General features: G+C 44.7%; 1 protein-coding gene across 1 annotated transcript in view; it reads right to left on the bottom strand.

The window, feature by feature from the left end:
* The window catches only part of FHL1 (four and a half LIM domains 1), a 65,725-nt gene extending 46,278 nt beyond the window's left edge, over nt 1-19,447 (bottom strand). The window contains exon 1 of the mRNA XM_075539254.1: nt 19,307-19,447. The gene's annotated coding sequence lies outside the window, so the exon portion shown is untranslated. The remainder of the gene's footprint in view (nt 1-19,306) is intronic.
* Nucleotides 19,448-19,994: the final 547 nt, after the last annotated feature.

Here is a 19,994-nt window from a genome sequence, read left to right as displayed (position 1 = left end):
CAATTAAGTGCAGAGGGACCGCACTCCACAAGCCAGCCTCCTGCACTCTGCTCCATACTCTTGATGCCTGGTTCTGCTGCTGCTCCTCTGATGGCCTAGCTGTCTTCCGGATCCAGGAAGCTCATTGCACAGGGCTCAGAGGGCACACTCCCCTCCTGACTCTTGGTGATGATGAAGTCCCTCCTCCTGCTTCTCAGAGGACATAGCAAGGATGGAGCTCTCAGGAAGACGGTTTTGAATCACAGGTGAATCCTATCAGGATCTTCCTCTACCTTCTTAACCAGACCCATGCAGGGGACGGTCCTTTGGTGGCAGCTAGAGACATTGGCTAGAAGAGCCATCATAAATAATTCACTGCCTCGGCTGGTTTTATGTGATATAATCATGTTCTTCCCAATATGGACGGAGACAGGCTTTATTGTTGCCCAATTTGGGGAAAGACTGGATTCACTACAGATTTAAAGTTGCAAGTAGTCTAGATCTCCCCCAACTTGTTACAGCTCCTTCAGAATACTAAGCATAAACGTACAGATTTTGATAGTCTGCTGCTTTTTTTTGACCAAAGTTGAGTATCATGCTACTTTAAACTTCTAATTTGAATATGTGTAACCCTTTAAAAATATTGAATCTATAGTTTTTCAAACCTATAAAACAAGTTAAATAAAAGGTATTTTCCCTTCTAGACATAGCCTAATCCATCGCTGGGTTTTATGTGATATAATAAGTGAGATTTATTTATTTGAAAGAAATACATTTCATTGTCATCAATTTTCAGTGCTGCAAGGACAGAGGAAAAATTGCCTCTGTGGGTCTCTGAGACTGCAAATGATTATGAGAGCAAAAAGCCTCATTTTTCTTCCATGGAGCAGATGGTGAGTTTGAACTGCTGACCTTGTGGTTAGCACCCCAACATGTAACCCACTACACCACACCACCAGGACTCCCTCTTTTACAACCTGTAAACTAACACAAGGGGGAAGAATTAGTAGTCAGCCTCCCTACCAGGCCCCTAGGAAATGCCAAGGAGCTCCTTTGATAATATGCCTTTTCTGGATGTAAATTTTCAAAATGGGTCATATAAAAAGCTAAAAAAAATACCTTGTGTATTTTGCCTGGATTATTGAAATGTTAAGAAACGCTTATGAATGAATAGGCATCAAAAATGGATCCGGGGAAGTGAAAATGAACAGGCATTAAGAAGGAAAGGGGACCAAGCACAAAACAAAAACTCAGGTCAAATGGTGGACTCTAGCCTCCAAATTGGAGTGGCAATTATTTGATAAAGTCAAAAGGTAAAATCTTGAAATTCTTGTCCTTTGCCCTAATGTTCAATGGTATTTTCTGTTTGTTTTTTTTTTTAAAAATGGAGACTGATGTCTTCTCAGTGACGATTTGCAGCAGCTCCCAAATAAAACAAATGATAAAATAAAAAGGCACTTAACTGACTGAGAGGCTTGAATTTGTCATTGCCAAGTTTACGAGTTTCCCATAACTCCAATCATTTTGTTGTTGGTAAGAAAAATAGAATTTTCCTTCTGCCATGCCGACTCTGGGTAGCTTTCTAAGTGACTACATTTCTATATTTTTCTACAACTCTTGAAATAACAGGCGCCCTGGTGGCGTAGTGAGCTACACACGGAGCTGCTAACCACACAGGCAGTAGTACAAATCCACCGGCCAGTTCACAGGATACAGATGAGGCTTTCTATTCCCATAAAAGGTTAGTGTCAGAAACCCACAGCAGTATTCTACCCTGTCCTATAGAGTCGCTGTGTGTCCAAATTCTACTTAATGGCAGGGAGTACGTACAGATTAACTCCAAACCCTAAGCAATGAGGGTCAAGAGATGAGTAGCATGTCAATAAAACATGAACACACAACCAAAAGGACATTTTCACACTGTCATCATACACACAGTCAGCCAGCCAAGCCTGGCCATTCTGACCCACCTACCGCCCCACACCGTTGGTTTGGTTGCTATTTCTCCCATGTCCCAGGGTTCAGCCTGGCCCTGGTTGGGCGTGAGGGGATCCAGGGAAAGGACAAGCAGGGCTGGGAGTGGAGGTGGGGTGGGGAGGAAGGCTGGATTTTCCTGTGCTTGATCTTTTTGCCAATTGGTCACCAATAGAGAGATGGGGCTCTGAGGCTACCAGAAGAAGGTGCTTTTTCTTCCTTGTTGTCACATTTCTACAGCCCCAATCCTTTTATTGCACACCCTCATTCCTTCATCAGACTTGGTAGCTATGGGCCAGCTCCCTTCCTCAAACATCTGCCAAGATAATCTTTGGGCCTCACATATATTACACCCTTTCCCCCAAACCATCTTCCATTGTAAGTAGTCCCCAAATTACAACGGGGCTCCTTTCTGGTGTCTCTGTTGTACAGCAGTTCTGACATATGTCAAATGTCTCACTTTCTTTGAGTTTGCATTAGTTTAGGCCTTTTTCTACCAGTAGTTTTATAATTCTGATCTTTGTCTTTGTGGGTGGACGTGAGAATAACATCGGAAAAGAACTAGCTACGATAATGTACGTAATACATATAACTAACAATAAGGTGTAATATATAAGGAGGATGAACAACAGAAAAGTGGGTGAAGGGAGACAGCAGACGATGTAAGATATGAAAATAACACTTTCTAAACTATCAAGGGTTCATGAGGGAGGGAGGGGGGAAGGTGGGAAAAATGAGGAGCTGATATCAAGGACTCGAGAAAGAAAATGCTTTGAAAACGATGATGGCAACATATGTACAAATGTGCTTGACACAATGGCTGAATGTATGGATTATGATAAGAGCTATAAGAGTCCCCAATAAAAGTATTTAATAAAAAATTCCCCCAAAGATGTAATATATATATATATATATATATATATATATATATATATATATATATATATATATATATATATATATATGCAATCTAAAATGTCAAATGTATGTCCTGGCATGAAATTCAAGGCCATACAATGAAAATCTAACTCACTTCTCACCTCCCCCCAACTCTGGCCTAGGCTGACTCCCTGTCCGAGGTTCACCCCCACTGAAGAATGACTGGTGCTATTGTTTGTGCTGTGGGATGAGCAGTGTGCTTACCTCAAGGTCAGGGTTTCCAACGCACCAACTATTCTCAGGGAGTCAGCCAAGGCCGGAGCTAACTATGCAGCAGATTCACCTGGAGGAACTTTTAAACCTCTGGAAGTCTAGGTCTGGTCTCATAAACAATCCCACCAGAATCGCTCGTTGTTGTGTATGGATGGGTGTGGCTCCCAAGCATCACTAGGTGCTGGCCTTCCCCAAGTGCTGCCAACCTTGAGAACTATTGGTTTAGAGGACGGGAGGAAATTCTAAGCTAGTGGTTCTCAACCTTCCTAATGCTGTGACCCTTTAATACAGATCCTCATGTGGTTGTGACCCCCAACCATAAAACTATTTTTGTTGCTACTTCATTACTGTCCTTTTGCTACTGTTATGAATTATAATGTAAATATCTGATATGCAGGATGTATTTTGATTGTTACAAAGTGAACATAATTAAACATAATTAAAGCATAGTGATTAATCACAAACAATATGTAATATATATTGTGAAATATGTGTTTTCCAATGGTCTTAAGCGACCCCTGTGAAAGGGTCGTTCGACCCCCAAAGGGGTCGCAACCCACAGGTTGAGAACTGCTGTTCTAAGCCAAAATCAACCCAGACCCACTGCCATCGAGTCAATTCAAACCCACAGCATCTCTATATAGGGTTCCTGGATCTATAAATCTTTTTTTTATTATCTTATTGAGGGTTCATACAACCCCTATCACAATCTATACATACATCCATTGTGTCAAGCACATATATACATTTGTTGCCATCATCATTCTCAAAACATTTTTCTACTTGAGCCCTTAGTATCAGCTCATTCCCTCCCCCCTCCTGAACCCTTGAAAATTTACAAATTATTTTTTCATGTCTTATACTATCTGATGTCTCCCTTCACCCACTTTTCTGTTGTCCATCCCCCAGGGAGGGGGTTATATGTAGATCATTGTGATCAGTTCCCCCTTTCTCCTCCGCCTTCCTCTTAGCCTCCTGGTATTGCCACTCTCACCACTGGTCCTGACGGGATCATCTGTCCGGGATTCCCTGTGTTTCCTGTTCCTATCTGTACCAGTGTATATCCTCTGGTCTAGCCAGACTTGTAAAGTAGAATTGGGATTATGATAGAGGGGCGGGGCCGTGGCGGCAAGGAAGCATTAAAAAACTAGAGGAAAGTTGTATGTTTCATCGGTGCTATACTGCACCCTGAGTGGTTCGTCCCCTCCCTGCGACCCTTCTGTAAGGGGATGTCCAGTTGCCTACAAATGGGCTTTGGGTATCCAATTCACACCACTCACCTCATTCACTATGATATGATTTTTTTATTCTTTGATCCCTGATACCTTATCCTGTTGACAGCTAGTGATCACACAGGTTGATGTGCTTCTTCCATGTGGATCTATACATCTTTATAGGAGCAGACAGCATAGGCTTTCAGATATTTAAAAGTTCCCCCAGATAGAACTGTGCAGTCCAGGGGGAGGAGCCTTGCCACAGATCCTATGATCCAGTCATGTTCTCAAAGTTCAAAACTCCCAGGAGGGCCTTTGTGAAAATGCTGATTTCTGGGCCCCAGGAATTTGGATGTCTCACAAGTTCCTAGGTGAGGGTGCTGCTGAGAAGCACTGGTCTGTAGTGGCAATGAATATTATTGACTGTAGCTACAGCATCAAGATAGATAACACACACACACACACACAGCGTTTCTTACACGCACAATTCATTTGGAAAGAGAACATGTGGCATCTTAAGAAACCTACGATTGCCTTGAACTGTGCAAGCTTTCTACATGCTTGTTAACGAAAGGATCCACAGAATGCCCTAGAGATAATAGAGCTCAAGTCCCTGCGTATAAACGAAGAGTCTGAGAGGGGAAGTGATTGATTGGCCCAGGAGGCGCAGAACTCAGGCTAGAACTCAAAACTCCTGATCTCCAAGCTCAGCGCAGTCATAATCCGCTCACAGGAAAAAAAGTTGCCATTTATTAATTAGCCAGCTTTTCCCCCTCTAGCAGGTTCCACGATGAGAATGGACGCTCCTTGTTTGAGAAGGTCGCCCTGTTTACTCTAATGTCCCTTCTAGCTCTGAGCAAGCCTGGTCAAGGTGCCTTGGCCATACAGTGAGCAAGCCCTGAACAACTGCTGGGTTTCTTTGGTGAAGTACCGTTCTCAGCCTTCTACTTTCCCCGCCTCAAATCAAAAGTCATGTAAAGTCTGGTACCTCCGAAGCATGAGAAATAAAAAAAAGAAGAAGAAACAAAGAAAAAAGAAGTTCTTCCACATTCAGACCCAAGTCCAAATCCAGGGTGTGTGTGTGTGTGGGGGGGGGGGTGAGGCGCACAAGTGGGTCCTGCCACAGACTCCAAGTGGGACTAGTCAGAGCTGGCCTCAGAGCCCCGAGGCCCCTCCTTTTCTCCTTTTATAAGCTGCCTTGGCTCTCTGGGAACTGTTTTCCTGTGCTTTGGCAATTGGGTAGCTCCTCCGCCCCAATCAATTAGCCACCAAGTAAATATTTCACACGGGCATACACACAACAATGCCACAGGGACAATAATGGCGATATAAAGGCAAATTATGGGGGCTTTAAAAGTCAGCAGGGATACTATGTTTCTAAGGAGAGAAAACTCCGCTTTCAAATTATAGGCCAAAAAACATTTCCTAAGTGCCCCAAGTCTCCTTTTCTACCCAGCCAACCACTGCACTAGTAAAAATCTGGCCCTTAGGAGACCTGTGAAGTGCATTGCTCTGGGAATTTCTAGACAGAGAAGCAGTTGGGTGCGCTACAGGGAAAGAGAAGATGCTGTCACACACCTGGTGTGCTGTCACAAACTTGCCATCGCCACTACAGTTATCGCCCTGTCCTGGCATTTTTCCAGCTTGGAATTCCTAGGCTTGGCCTCTCGACTGGTTTAGCCTGGCTCTATACATGAAGCACATATATTATGATTCCGTAAGACCGTTCATCTGGCCCAGCGGGAGAACTTTCTAGAACACCAAGTCAGCAGAACCTGGGATCAATCGTGAAGGTGACCAAGAGGCAGGAAGTGGCCATGTCACCATTTTGTTCACCACTGGCCCCAAGCTTCACTACCTTGACAACTGAACTGGAACCCCTAGCGTTCACCTTGGAATGTGTGCGGAGGAAGCGGTGGTTGCAGGCCTCTCGCTCTTCCTCCTTTGCCCTATTAAAAAGCTGCTCCTTCTAGCAGAGGTGCTAACTACCAATGGATGCAGAGCCAGTTAATCCGACGAGGCAGTAGAGTCCAGAAAATATGAGCCAGTTTTTCTCTATCAACGCATTGGCTTGACAATGGGGGTTGTCTATTCGCAAATATAATAGTAATTATACCTAACAGATCCATACATTTAACAAATGATGCCCGATTTACAAAAGAGATTATAAGCTAATTAGGTCAACTTGGGTTTTTTTTTTTCAAAGAGCTTCTTATGAAGCTTTTCACCCTAGGCCTTATCAGCACCCAATGGACAAATCTTCCGTGAACACCCTCATCCTCCAGATAACCATCCCCTCAGGGGGATCACCCTTATTTATGTTCTTATTCACAATGCCTTGCCGGGTTTTAAGGAGCTCTAGTGGCATGGTGGTTACCAGTTTGAAACCACCAGCCGCTTCGAGGACCATGAGACCGTCTACTCCCGTGAAGAGTTACAGTCGCAGAACTCACAGGGCCAGTTCTACTCTGTCTGTCCTATAGGGTCTCTATGAGTCGGCACTGACTCAGTGGCAGTGAGTTTGGGTTTCTGGGGAGCGCATATAAAAGTTGTTTACACTACACTGCAGCGTATGAACTGGGCAACAGCCTCATGAAGAAGCGTGACATATTGTGACAATTACCAGAGTGTGTGACACAACGACCTGAAGTGATTAGAGTTTGTCGGCAGCGAGTTTGGTTTTGTCCGTTTTTCTTTTCCAGTGGCTTTAAAGGCTCCCGTCACCACACCATGAGTTTGTTTCCCTTCTCATTTCGATGTTCCTCTCAGACTTTATCCCTGCCTCCAAGCTTCCCACTACCGACTGTTCTGTTTACACAGCTAACTCGGGATTGTAATACATACTTACAGTCGCTCATCAAAGTTACTTGGTCCCAACATATAGAAACGATTTCCAATACCTTGAAAAAAATTGAATCTTTTCATACAAGTTGACTGTTGAGTCAGCCGCAATGAGTACTTGCATGGAGGCTCTTGGCGTTCGGTCTATTTAAATGACCTTTTCCCTAACGCCACCAAACATTGATAGCTGGCTTGGATTCACGAACACACTGTTCTAATGGCACTACAAATGGCTGGTTGTAAGGCAAGAAATTTCTCAAGTCTGGCATGATAACCTAACGTGGGATGTCCCAGCCAATAACCACTCTGAGCGGTCCTTCGACAACTAAGTTGCCACCAGACATGGTTTAGCAGTACTATTCAGTGCTCTGGAGAGCTCAGGCTTTCACTTTTCAGGGGTTTGATGGTGGTACAGTCGTGTAAGCATTGAACAACTTACTGCAAGGTCAGGCCAGTGATTCTAATATATCAGCTTCTTCTCCAGAGAAAGAGGAGGCTATCCTGTTCCCAGAAAAATGTACAGGCTCAGAAACCCTGTGTATGGTCACTATAAATCAGGATTGACTCGATGGCAGTGGGTGGGGGGTTGCTGTTGTTGTTATGAAAAGCTAAAGGATCAGTGGGTAGCATAGACAGTGACAGATCTGACGGCTGGGTCAAAGACTAGCAGTTGAAAACCCACCTCAAAGCGCCTTGGAACATGGGCCTGGTAATTTGCTTTTGGAAGACCACAACCTTGAAAATCCTACGTAGCAGCTCCACCCTGCACCCCTGGGCTGGCCCCGAGGCAGGATCACCCAAATGCAATGAACAACATGTCAGAGACACCACTTTCCCTATTTTATTTGTATTCAAAACCACACATTGGTCTTTAATCTACAAGTTGGTAAAGAGTGCCTGATATACTCTTTGTATTTCTAAAACTCAAATATGTGGTGTTTAAAAACACACACACACACACACACACACACACACCTCTTCGAGTACATTCTGAGGAGCAATAAAAGCACCTTACCTCAAGATAATTTTAACTGCCTTAGCATCATAAAAGGAAATGTCATATGGACACTTGCACATACATCATTTTTAATGATCAGTGGGTTTAAAGATTGTCATAACCCAGCCCAGCAAATATATTCAGCTTTGATCTGAAAACCAACCTTTTCGCAACTCTCAAGCCTCCAGTTTAGCTCCAAACGGGAAAGGAACCTGGAAAAAAAAGATTTGGAAAAAAAAGAAGAAAGAAATGCAGCCCCTGAGATGATAGTGGGCATGGTAAAATTAGTCAATGACTAATTAATTAGACTATGACTACTCTGTCTGGAGATATTTATAAAAAGCAGCTTTGACGTGAGAAAACTGTTAAAAACAAAACAAGCAGCAATAAGGAACAGCAAAGACAAGGAGAAAGACAATCAGTGAAGGGAGCCAGAGAAGGCAGAAGCCATAGAAGCAAAGAGTGACGGACACTAGTTGTAGAACAGAGAGATAGCAGTGGAATGGAGCCAAGCTACAAACATAAGTGAGCAGGGAAGTGAATTTTTGGAGGAGTCAGCAAGTAGGGGACAAACTTCAGTCCAATACTATAGACTTTCAACTGACTAATAATTATTTGTTCAATTGGATATAGCAATGAGAAAGTCGTACTTAGCAGAAAGCTTGTTTTGTAGGGTAAGTGACCAATGATAGTACATCTTCTAGGTTCAGAAAATTCTCCCTGAAACCTGGTTCAAATCTCCCAGTGGCTCAGAGAACAAAATTATTACTATATAAGAATCCTATATGCGTATGGCATCTATTGGTCAGTTTGTTGTTCTGTTGTGACTCATGAGTTACTATGATCCTGGAAGTTATGCCACAGGTATTTCAACTACTGTACCAGCAGGCTTATCCTTGGGGGACAAGTTTCAACAGAGATTCCAGGGTAAGACAGACTGAGAAGTATAATCTGGTTATCTGGTTCTAAAATTTGGCCAAAGAAAATTGAATATATATATATATATATATTCTGCAGGTAGGTGTGTGTGTATGTGTGTGCATGCGTGCGTGAACATATATATACACCATCTGGAAGTGGGTATGTGTGTGCGTATGTGTGTGTGAAAGAATGAATGTTTAGTGAATAACTGTGAAGCAAAATCCAAATTGTTAGTTTTTTATCCATGGGGAATTTGACATCCTACTGTAACTGCTTCTGAAGAATCAACACTGCTTTTTACATCTTATCAGTGTTTGTTTTTCTTGCAGTTGTAATTTCCCTCCAATCCTAGCATATGAGACTATTTCCAACAAATGCTATAGTTTATCTGCAGGCAAAATTCTTAAGTACTTCTCTTTCTTTAGGCATTCAGGAAAAGGATCGAGTAAATCAATACCTTCACCCTCTCTACAAGGGCATTTTATCTTAGAAATGCAGAAGGAAACTAACTGTGAGTCAGATATAAATCTGGTCTTCCCCATGTCAGGGTAGTAAACAACTCTCACAAAAGCAGATCAGTGGTTGACTCAGACAGAGCCAGGGCGAAGACTGTATGGCAAAGGAGTATCAGGATGGGTTTTTTTTTTGGGGGGGGTGTAATAAATATATTCTACATCCTGATTGTGGTGGTGGTTTCGTGGGGAGCTACATCTGCCCAAACTCGTCAAATTGTACACTTTAAACAGGTAAGTCTTGGTGTCAAAAGTAGACTCAATAAAACTGGGCAAGAAAAAAGCAGCTTGTACTAAAGGCTAGCTGGCTTTATTTACAGATAGAAGTATGAACTGTCACCTCCTTTGAGTTTAGCTGCTTGGTTCTATCCTTAACTACGCTTCTAATGCTAGAGTACTCAATCTCTTCTTAAAAAGAGGTGGAGCGTCGTGTTGCCTGGCAGGCAATGGGCCTAGGGTTGAAATGGTTGAGTTGACCCCGGCACCGGAAACTGTCGAATCTTTGACAAGGAACCTAAACTGCCATTTATCTTCCAGGAGCGATTGGTAAGAGGGTTTTAAGGAATTTGAAACTAGTGGGGGAAATGGGTTTTGTTTCTTTGAACTGTTTAAGTCTACTGCTCTAGCTGAAAACCCTCTTGCCATGGAATTGATTCCGATTCACAGCAAATGTGTGGGAAAGTGGACCCCTTCCCCATCTCACGGACTTCTAAAACCTGGGGTCTTTACAGAGGCTGACCACTACTCCTGTCTCCTAAAGAGCACCTGGGGCTTTCAAAACAACAGCGAGAACCCCACTATTACCCCTTCACTTCCAACTCATACCACAGGCGGAGCATTGAGCTGCTAACTGCAAGATCACCAGTTTGAACCATTGTGTGTGTGTGTGTGCTCTTTCGGTTCAGAGAAACACGTTGCTTCATTTCACCTGGCCACCAGGACTGATTATGTTCGTTGCCACGTGGTGGCGAATGAGGCTGACAAGCAGGAATGATGTGTAAATGATGACCTGGCAGGAAGTCGCTACCAAACCAATCCTTAATGGTTTCCTCACCAATCACACGTTTCCAATTTGACAAGAGTAAAGCAGCCTTAGCCGCCCTTTAAAACGGAACAGGAGGGAGAAAAGTTATTGATTAAGCCACTTGAAAAATGCAGTGTTATGCCACCCTCGTCAAAAGAGCCTTGACTCTCCGTCTTCACAAAGAACCTTGGAAACTGGTGGGCAGTGGGTATTCTCGGGACTCAAATGTCTGTGCAACAGTCTATGTCTTGGAATATGCAGGCCATCGAGAAAGTGGAATGCACATAAAGTAAATATCAATTCCAATGTAGCCACAGGCTGACAATAAAAACTCCGTTAATCCTTTCCTTTGGCTAAGGCTTCACTGCATACAAATATATATACAGGCATCATCTCTCTCATCATTTTCTATGTAGTTAAAATACGAGGGGCACACACATCTCAGTTATTTAAATACAGAGAGGAAGGTACTTTTAACAGAGAAATATAACTGCAGGGAGCTGTGAAGAGCTGCCTGCTTACCTGACAGTGCATATATTCATTATCAGGCAATCAGGAGGAACAGAAGATAAAACGACTTAAAAACACATCCCTAGGCAAAGGCTACAATTTTCTCATTTGTTCTACTAGTAAGCCCTTGGCAATCTATGCTCACATTCATTAATTCCCAGAGTTTTCGCATTCCCCAGCACCTGACTATTCAGTGGGACATGTTTAGCGTCACAGATTTACATGTACCAGTATAGGTAGGCTTTGTCCCCTTGGCATATATTTTTATCGTACTTTGTCAGTGACACTTCTGTATAGAGTAACACCTGCATTTTCCATCCCACACTTGCTCCAGAGCTGCGGTTCTCAATCCCTTTGGGGGTCGAATGCCCCTTTCCCAGGGGTCGCCCGATTCATAACAGTAGCAAAATCAGTTATGAAGTAGTAACAAAAATAATCTTATGGTTGGGAGGGTCACCACATGAGGAATGGTATTAAAGGGTCGCAGCATTAGGAAGGTTGAAAAGCCACTGCTCTAGCCGTTAACTTCCCTACTCATCCTAAGCCTTGCCCAGTCTAGATGGGGTTAAAGGTAATACTGCCAGTGGCTGATGAGTGTCATGCTCATGGTCATCGAGTTGTTTCTGACTCACATCAACCCTATAGGACAAGGTAGAATTGCCTCTGTGGGTTTCCAAGACTGAAACTCTTCATGAGAGTAGAAAGCCTCACCTTTCTCCTGAAGAGCAGCGGGCGGTTTTGAACTGCTGTCCTTGAGGTTAGCTCACATATTAGTGAAAAACACTCAAAGGAAACCCAAAGACAGAGTGAACCCCACAGCCACCAAAAGAAATAAAGAGGAACGCGATGGAGAAAGAAAGGGAGAAAAGTGTCCCAGATAAATTTTTATTATCTTAAATAAGAGTTTTATTTTTGTGTCATAATATTATTTCATTAATATATTTTTTAAAGATCATTTTATTGGGGGTTCTTACAGCTCTTATAACAATCCATACATCAATTATATCAAACATATTTGTACATGTGTTGCCAACATCTCTTTCTAAGCATTTTCTTTCTACTTGAGCCCTTGGTATCTGCTCCTCTTTTTTTCCCTCCCTCATAACTCCTTAATAAATTATAAATGATTATTATTTTTATATCTTACACCGGCTGTTGTCTCCCTTCACCCACATTTCTGTTGTTCGTCCCCCTGTGGGGACAGGGTACGCATCAAGCATTGTGATCGGTTTCCCCTTTGGGGTCATGATAGTAGTGGGGGTAGGGGTGAGAGAGCCTCAAGGAACCAGAGGAATATTGTGTGTTTCATCCATGCTGTACTGTGCTCTGGTTCACTCATCCCTTCCTTGTGACCCTTCAGTGAGGGAATGTCCTACTATCTACAGATGGGTTTTGGGTCTTTGCTTCAACGCCCATCGTTCTCAATAATATGCTTTTTTGTCTGTTTGTTTTGGGTCTTCTGATGCCTGTTACCTGATCCCACCAATACCTCATGACCGTACAGGCTGGTGTGCTCAGCTCAATTTTTAATAGCACCAGATTACATCAGCAAGCCTTACTGAATTGTGTGTAGTTACATGAAGGCACGTTGACGGTGCTGCCTAGAATTTACTTTGAATTTTTTACTTCTGTCTAGAAGCAGAGGTCATCTTCAAAGTCCCTTCCCCACAATTTCAACAGATATAATCTAATTTTGATGATGAGGAAAAACCGCTTATGAAGCAAGAGACCTCTGCTTGTGGTCTTACAGACTAATATCTCAAAAGATAACTTTAGTCAAGCCCCTTTTCGCTTTTGTTGCTTAAGACAGACACGCTATATCACCTGTGGTACATGTTCCACAGTCAGTTGCTGCTGTGTTGATCCCTAGTGACACATGCCTGTCAGAGTAGAACTGTGCTTGATAGGCTTTTCAATCGTTGGGTTCTCAGACACAGATTGTCAGGCCTTTCTTCCGCAGCACCTCTGGGTGGACACAACCCTCCAGCCTTTCCGTTAGCAGCCATCTAGGTACTCTGCTTTCCCCATAGGCCATGGGAAATCACACTGAGGATTAGCTACGTTAGGAAGAGGTCTCCCACTTCTAATGTTCATTTTCAATAAAGCCAATAATACAGAATAAATTTCAGAGTTATCCTGTCTTGAGCATTTTTTTAAATTCGCCAATACTTTGCTTTTTAGCGTACCCCTTGCCATCAAGCCAATTCTGAACCACAGTAAACATAGAGGACAGAACAAGCTTGTCTCATAGGTGTTCCAAGGTGATGTAAACTTTATGAAACTAGACTGCCCCATTGTTCTCCCTCAGATCGACTGCCAATATTTCGGATGGCAGCTGAGCGCTTAAACACATGACCAGAGCCCCTTCTTTAGTAGGCTTTAGAGTCCAGTTAATACAGTTCCACCATACAAGTGTGTTCTTTTATGGTATAGGGCAGCAAAAAGTTGTTCTTGGTTGTGACAGTTTTCATCAGGAAATTTTTACCACTCACCTCTGAAGGAAGAACACCTACAAGCTGCAACTCTAACACGAATGCATAGTCTACTTTTGGACCACGTGCTCAGCCTCTCTGAGCCTCCATTTCCTCATCGATGAAATGAAGGGAGATACATAGGTTCGGATTGTTTCTTCTTGTCTTGAGATCCTAGTCTTGCAGTTGGAGGAGACGCTTTAAGCAGCACGCCTTGAGCTCATTGGCTCTCATTAGGAAACTGGAAGGCATGTCTCTAACTCCCCAGCAACTTTCCCATTTCACTCTGTTTGGCCAAAGTTTCTATGTAAAATGCCAGCAAATCATTCATCAAAATATGGGGGGGGGGATGGACCATGGTTAAGTTAGAAGAGGGAAAAAAAAGGAAGGTATACTATATTTATAAGCTGGAGAATTTTACAATGGGCTTGAACCCACCATTAAAAATCTACTCCATTTTTAAAGAACCAAACCGAATATGTTCCCTCATTTCCAGCTGAAGGATTATAAATGGGCTTGGATTTTCCCCCATCAGCGTTTTGGTATGGTGTAAATTTTCCAACATGGAAATGAAAAGGGCCCCTTTTCTTTAAAAGTTAGGTATGGGAATAGGTGATTGCATTCTTTTGAGTTTTATCAGATCTCTCAAGTCTACTCTGAAATCAAGGAGAGGGAGAGCCAATCAGCTCATATGCACAGTGGCTGATTGCCGAGTCGCTGATTGCTGGCGTCAGAATCAAGACTTTATTATTATTATCATCATCATCAGAATCTGTGGCTCACAGGCCTCTGTGGAAATCAAAACATGCACTTTGTCTACAGGACATTCCCCCCGCACCCCTCCCACCCCAGAACCCTGGCCCTTGAGAATCATGGTTAAAATTCCTTTCCACTTTAAAGTACATGAAATGAAACACGAGGCCGTTCTTTTTTGCCCACAAAGAAAAAAAAAAGCACGCCAGACAAAACAGGATTGTAAATGGGCTGTTTTGGTGTGCCCCTCCCCTTCTTTATGTTCTCAAAAACAACACGCCAAAAAGTTAAAATAAATATTTCACTGTCAAAACAAAACACACCCCCATATGGAAAACGCAAGTATGAATTTTATACCATTCATGACGAAAACATCTTTCAGACACACACAAATGATTAAATTGCATTAGAAGAAGATCAAACCAAACAGTGGAATTACTAAGTTCTCTCGGGCAGCCCTCAGACAGGTAGAAAGGCAATTGCTACAAGGACATAAACACATTCGGGTAATTTCCAATGCCATGGTTATCAAAACACGGAAAAACTAGGATGAGAGCAAAGGGAGTTACCCAAACTGACGATCACCATCTCAACTTGAGTAGCTCCCCCTGACCAATTCCACTCTCACCAGTTGAGGAAGATACTGCAATTCACTGCTCCCTTTGGGACTTGTAGAACACATTATCTCTGAAATGACTTGTCACCAGAACCTATATCTTTCTTCTCTCCAGCATCAGCTCACCCACTTCCACCCACCCCAACCCTCAGCCTCTAGAGTAAGCATGGAGGACGGTGGTTTAGCATTGAACCTAAGTTCAAATCCAAGTGACTGAACCAACCTCTCTCAATCCTATCTGTCTGTACGATATGCCCCAGAAAGACAGCATTGCAGTGGTGCTGGGAGGATCACATTAGACAATGGCTGGACCTGTAGTTGACGTTCAATCAATGGTGGTTCCTGGACCCCTCTCTACTTTCTCCAGTAAAATCAAATGCAACCTTCTGAGGCTTCATTACTCTCAATGGTATATATATGCACACTTACAATCTTTCATTTAGCAGCCGAGTGCGTAACCACTCCGTCACCAGGGCTTCTTTAAGGTATGAACAGTGCGACTAAAAACCAAACCCAACCCACTGCCATCGAATCGATGCCGACTCATCACGACCCTATAGGACAGAGTAGAACAGCCTGTGGTTTTTAGAGGCTGTAACTCTTTACAGAAATACAAAGTCACGGCTTCCTCCCATGGAGCGCCTGGTGTTTTTGAACTGCAGACTTTGTAGCTTGCAGCCCAATGCATAACCACATCATCAGGGCTCCTAATATCAATGTCCAAAAGGTATAACAACTTCTGATTTCCACAACAAATGCACTGCCTAGTGTTCATTTTAATAGTTGTATCCCAAAGGCATTTCTTTTTTATACTTAAAAATATTTTTTCATTAAAATTTTATTTAAATGTTCACTTAAAATTAACAGCAACCCCCCTTTTTATTATTACAATGTGACATGCTTTTTGGAAAACATTAATTACACAGGCAGAAGTTAGAATCACTTATTAAAACATACCCAAAGGTAAGCTTTCTTAAAAACCAATTGCTGAGCCAATTCCAACTCTTGGGCCCTCAGGGTGTGTCTTAGTATAACTGCTCCTTGGGTTTTCTTTTCTTTTTTTAAAATCATTTTATTGGGGGCTCATACAACTCTTATCACAATCCATCCATCCATCCATCCATCCATCCATCCATCCAACCATCCATTGTGTCAGGCATACTTATACATCTATTGCCAAAGGCATTTCTTATTTGTGCAGCCCACACCTCGCAGTCTCCAACAGAGGAGGTAACGCAGCACATATTTGTTGAGTCAATGGACGGTTATACATTCTGGTGAATTAAGTACTCCACCGACCCAAACAAAGCACTTTTCTAAGGTCTTATCTAATAGGAGCTGAAAGAAAAGATCTTTTCTGAGAAACTAATTGTGACTGACATTCTTTTATCCCAAATCCATACAATTAGACAGTTCAATTAACCCCAAAATTGTATAGGCAAAAGTTGGGGAAGGCAGCCAGCCAAGTAGGTACAACCTAAGGTTCAAACAAGTGCAAGCATTTGTTCAACTTGTGCCGGGTGATAAAAGCCTAAGTGGCTGCCATGGGAGAGGAATTAAAATGAGGGATAGAATCTAGCTGGAAACCAGAGCTCAGTCCCAGACAATGAGCTTCCCCTCCTTCAAAGCCCACAGCCATCTAATTGATTCACTGCACAGACCCTACAGGGCAGAGCAGAACTGCCCCACAGAGCTCCCAGGGCTATCGAAGATTCTGGAAGCAGACTCCCACATCTTTCTTCCTCAGAGCAGTTGGTGGGTTTGAATCACCTGACCTACCGGTTATCAGTGAAGTACTAAGACACTGCGTCACTGGGGTCCTTTCTAATCCTTCAAGAATTGTTTTTGATAGCAAAACTTTATAGAGGGGCCCACATAGTGACAAAATGTTGTATGTGGTTGTGTGCATATTAGAATTTAAAATATATATAATAAAACTTTCTTAAGAGAAAGCTGGATTTGCAAATGGCTTCAGATGGCCACCAGCAATCTTGGATATTTAGAACACTATTTTATCTTACGCTGAATCATTTTTTACTTTTCTTTATCCTGTTTTCCTTTCTAGTCCCCCCAAGGCAAACCGCAGGTTCTCAAAGACCCTCCATCTGCTTTTTTTTTCCTCGTGAGAAACTTCAACCTCTATCACCGCATAACACTTTTCTCCCCCTCCATGCCTTGTACACACACACACACACACACACACACACACACATTTCTTAGTGTTTTAAATGCCCATGTACAAAATGTGTAGCATATTAACACTCAGATTGGGACATAAAAGAGTGGAAATAATTACACACTTGTCAATCTGAGCGTGAACACCTCCATTTCCACTTAAACATTTCCAGAAAGCAAGTTATTCTTGTAATTCAGTGATCCCTTCGTGTAATATAAATGAAAGCATCCCAGGAATTTCACCAATTGAAATCTTCATGCAAACACTGTTCAGAATTTTGCTCAGAAATCTAGACTGGGTTGGAAAAACAAACAAAGCATATGTTCCTTTTCCAAAAAAAAATCACTAAAGAAATGGTCACTTAGAATTTTAAAAGGAATCTATGATGGGGCAGGTTCTATATGGTTATCTTAGATGTATGTATGGTGAGGTGTTTTTCACAAATCATGACTGAACAATCTGACCCATTTCCTGTGGCAGAAAGATTTTATTTGCTCTTAAAAATGTTAAATAAGCATTTTTAAAGAGTGAAGGTAAAGACTAGATTAGAACCTTATGTGACCACAATGGGAAGGCATGTATTATCTTCACCACATTAAAGGCGGATGCCGTCTTAGTGTGTAGGCTCCTTAAGCAAATATGCGCATGAGTTTCCAAAGGCAAGGCTCAGTATAAAGAACAGTCGGATTCCCTGTCTGTAAAAGATGAGCTGGGGTTGAAAGGTTTTGCACAATTTCAAGATACCCACGGCTTACACTTGTGAAATTCTGCAGATATTCTTATTTCCAAGGTATAACATAAAATGCACTACATTAAAACGGTCTTGATCAAGCTAGTAAAAAAAAAAAGATTTCTGCTGTTCTATAAGCTTGCCATCGATTTGATAACCCAGAGAAGAATTACAGGCAATTACAAATGAAGGTTCCAATTAGCAAAACTGGATTTATTCCAAATTCAAAATCAAAGGGGGCTCAGCTCATCCCCAGGGAAAAATTTAAATGCGTATAGGGGACCTGGGGACTTCCAACAAGACACAAGGTTCCTCTACTATTTCTAAGCTTCCGAAAGCCATGCAAAATGGCCATAGCGACGACGTGTCTCTGGCCCTTCAGGGAATTCAAAAACCAACCCTGGAGTCCGCTGAATAAAACCTTGTTCGCTTCTTTTCCCAAGGGGGTCTCCTTGGCACTCGGTTTTTATGGTAAAGGGCACTGGAAGCACACCTGAGGAAACGGGCACACTTTGAAACGCAGGAAATAATAGCGGTGAGCAAAACCACCCCAGAGCCTCTCCCTCAGCCCTGTCGATTTTCAAACCTCTCCCGAATCGTGGACGGCTCAGAAGAGGCTGACAAGAAATGGACGAGAAAGAGAAACTTCGAAAGCAGAAACCTCTTGCCTAGAGCCCAGAACAGACGGCACCCTCTCGGCATTTCACAGGTTTTTTCAGACGGAAAGGTCACACCCAGCAGTTTTGGAAATCCACGGTCTAGGGATTTCCTCAACCCTCCTAAGAGATCCTTCTTGCTTCCCTAGGTCCAGGCTGGGGCAGAAACACCCACTCTCCCCACCTCCCCTCGCCAGAGCCTTGCCACCCCCTTAGAAGAGCCATGTGGAGGATGGGGGGGGGGGTGCTCATTCTGTCTGCGCCCCCTCCCGCCACATCCCCAGTACCCTCCTGAAGAGAACCCCAAAGAGCCCCCCCTTTCCCCCTCCCCAACCTCCACCATCCTGCCTGAGACCAGCAAGAAATCCCCCGCCATCACCTCGCCCCACCCCATCCCTACCCGCCATCCGGGTGGAGAAAACTACTGGTCCCCCCCACCTCACGCCCCCACCATTTTCACTCCCACACAGGGTCCCTATTTTCCCTCCCACCCCCTAGCTCCACCCCGGCCGCCCCATCCCCAGCGCCGCCACCGCAGTGGAGAAAGCCCCAGGGAAGCTGAGGCAGCACGAGGGGGAGGGGGCCACACAAGCCCCCAGCCTGCAGCCACGGGGCGCCCCTGGCGCCCAGCCAGGCCGTCTAGGCCCGAGGCCCCAGGTAGCCAGCCTGGAGGCGGGCGGCGGGAGCCAGGGCCAGCTGGGTCGCCGGCTCCCGCGGGAGGCGTGGGGCGTGGGGGGCGAGGGGCGGCCCGCACGCACACGCGCGCGTGAGAGGGCTTACTGCCTGTGATGCTCGCCCGCGGGCTGGCGGCGACCGCTGCCTGCACTCCAGCCGAGGTGGCGGCGGCGGCGGCGGCGGTGGCGGCGGCGGCTGCTGCGGACTGAGCCCCTCGGCCGCGCTGGTGGTGTGCGCGGGAGGGGCGCAGAGGCGGCGCGCGCGCGGGGGCGGCGGGGGCGGGGCGCGGGCCGGGGGCGGGGCGCGGGCCCAGCCGGCCGGGGGCGGGGGCGGGGCCGCTGCGCACCCCACGCGGCCACGTGCCGGGCCAGGAAGTTGGGGTAGCTGTTTGAGGGAGTGGGTGCGGGGGTACGGGGCAGGGGGTTGGCACGAGCGCTGCCCCACGCGGGGCGTGTGGGGGCGCCAGGTGGGGGCGCCAGGTGGGGGCGGGCCGAGCCCCGCCCTCGCGCCTCCAGCAGCCACAGGCCTTCCAGGGGCCTAGAGTCATGAGGCCCTGCAGGCCGTGGTGGCCAGGGCCCGGAGGTGGGAGCAACAAAGGGAGGTGAGCCACCGGAGGTGGCAGCTCAGCTCCGCAGGGGCCGCCACTCACCTGCGCACTCCAGGCCTGGCCTCAGGCCCGATGCCTGCTGTCCCCAGTCCCAACTACTCAGCTGCCAACGACCCTCTTTTGAGTCACCAGCTGGAGAGATGGAAAAGGGAACCCCTGCCTTAAGCTAATGCCACCATCCAGACG

The sequence above is a fragment of the Tenrec ecaudatus genome, chromosome X (assembly GCF_050624435.1).
Source record: "Tenrec ecaudatus isolate mTenEca1 chromosome X, mTenEca1.hap1, whole genome shotgun sequence".
Classification (NCBI taxonomy): Eukaryota; Metazoa; Chordata; class Mammalia; order Afrosoricida; family Tenrecidae; genus Tenrec; species Tenrec ecaudatus.
The sequence above is the reverse complement of the archived record's forward strand: the minus strand, read 5'-3'. Positions and strand labels throughout refer to the sequence as shown.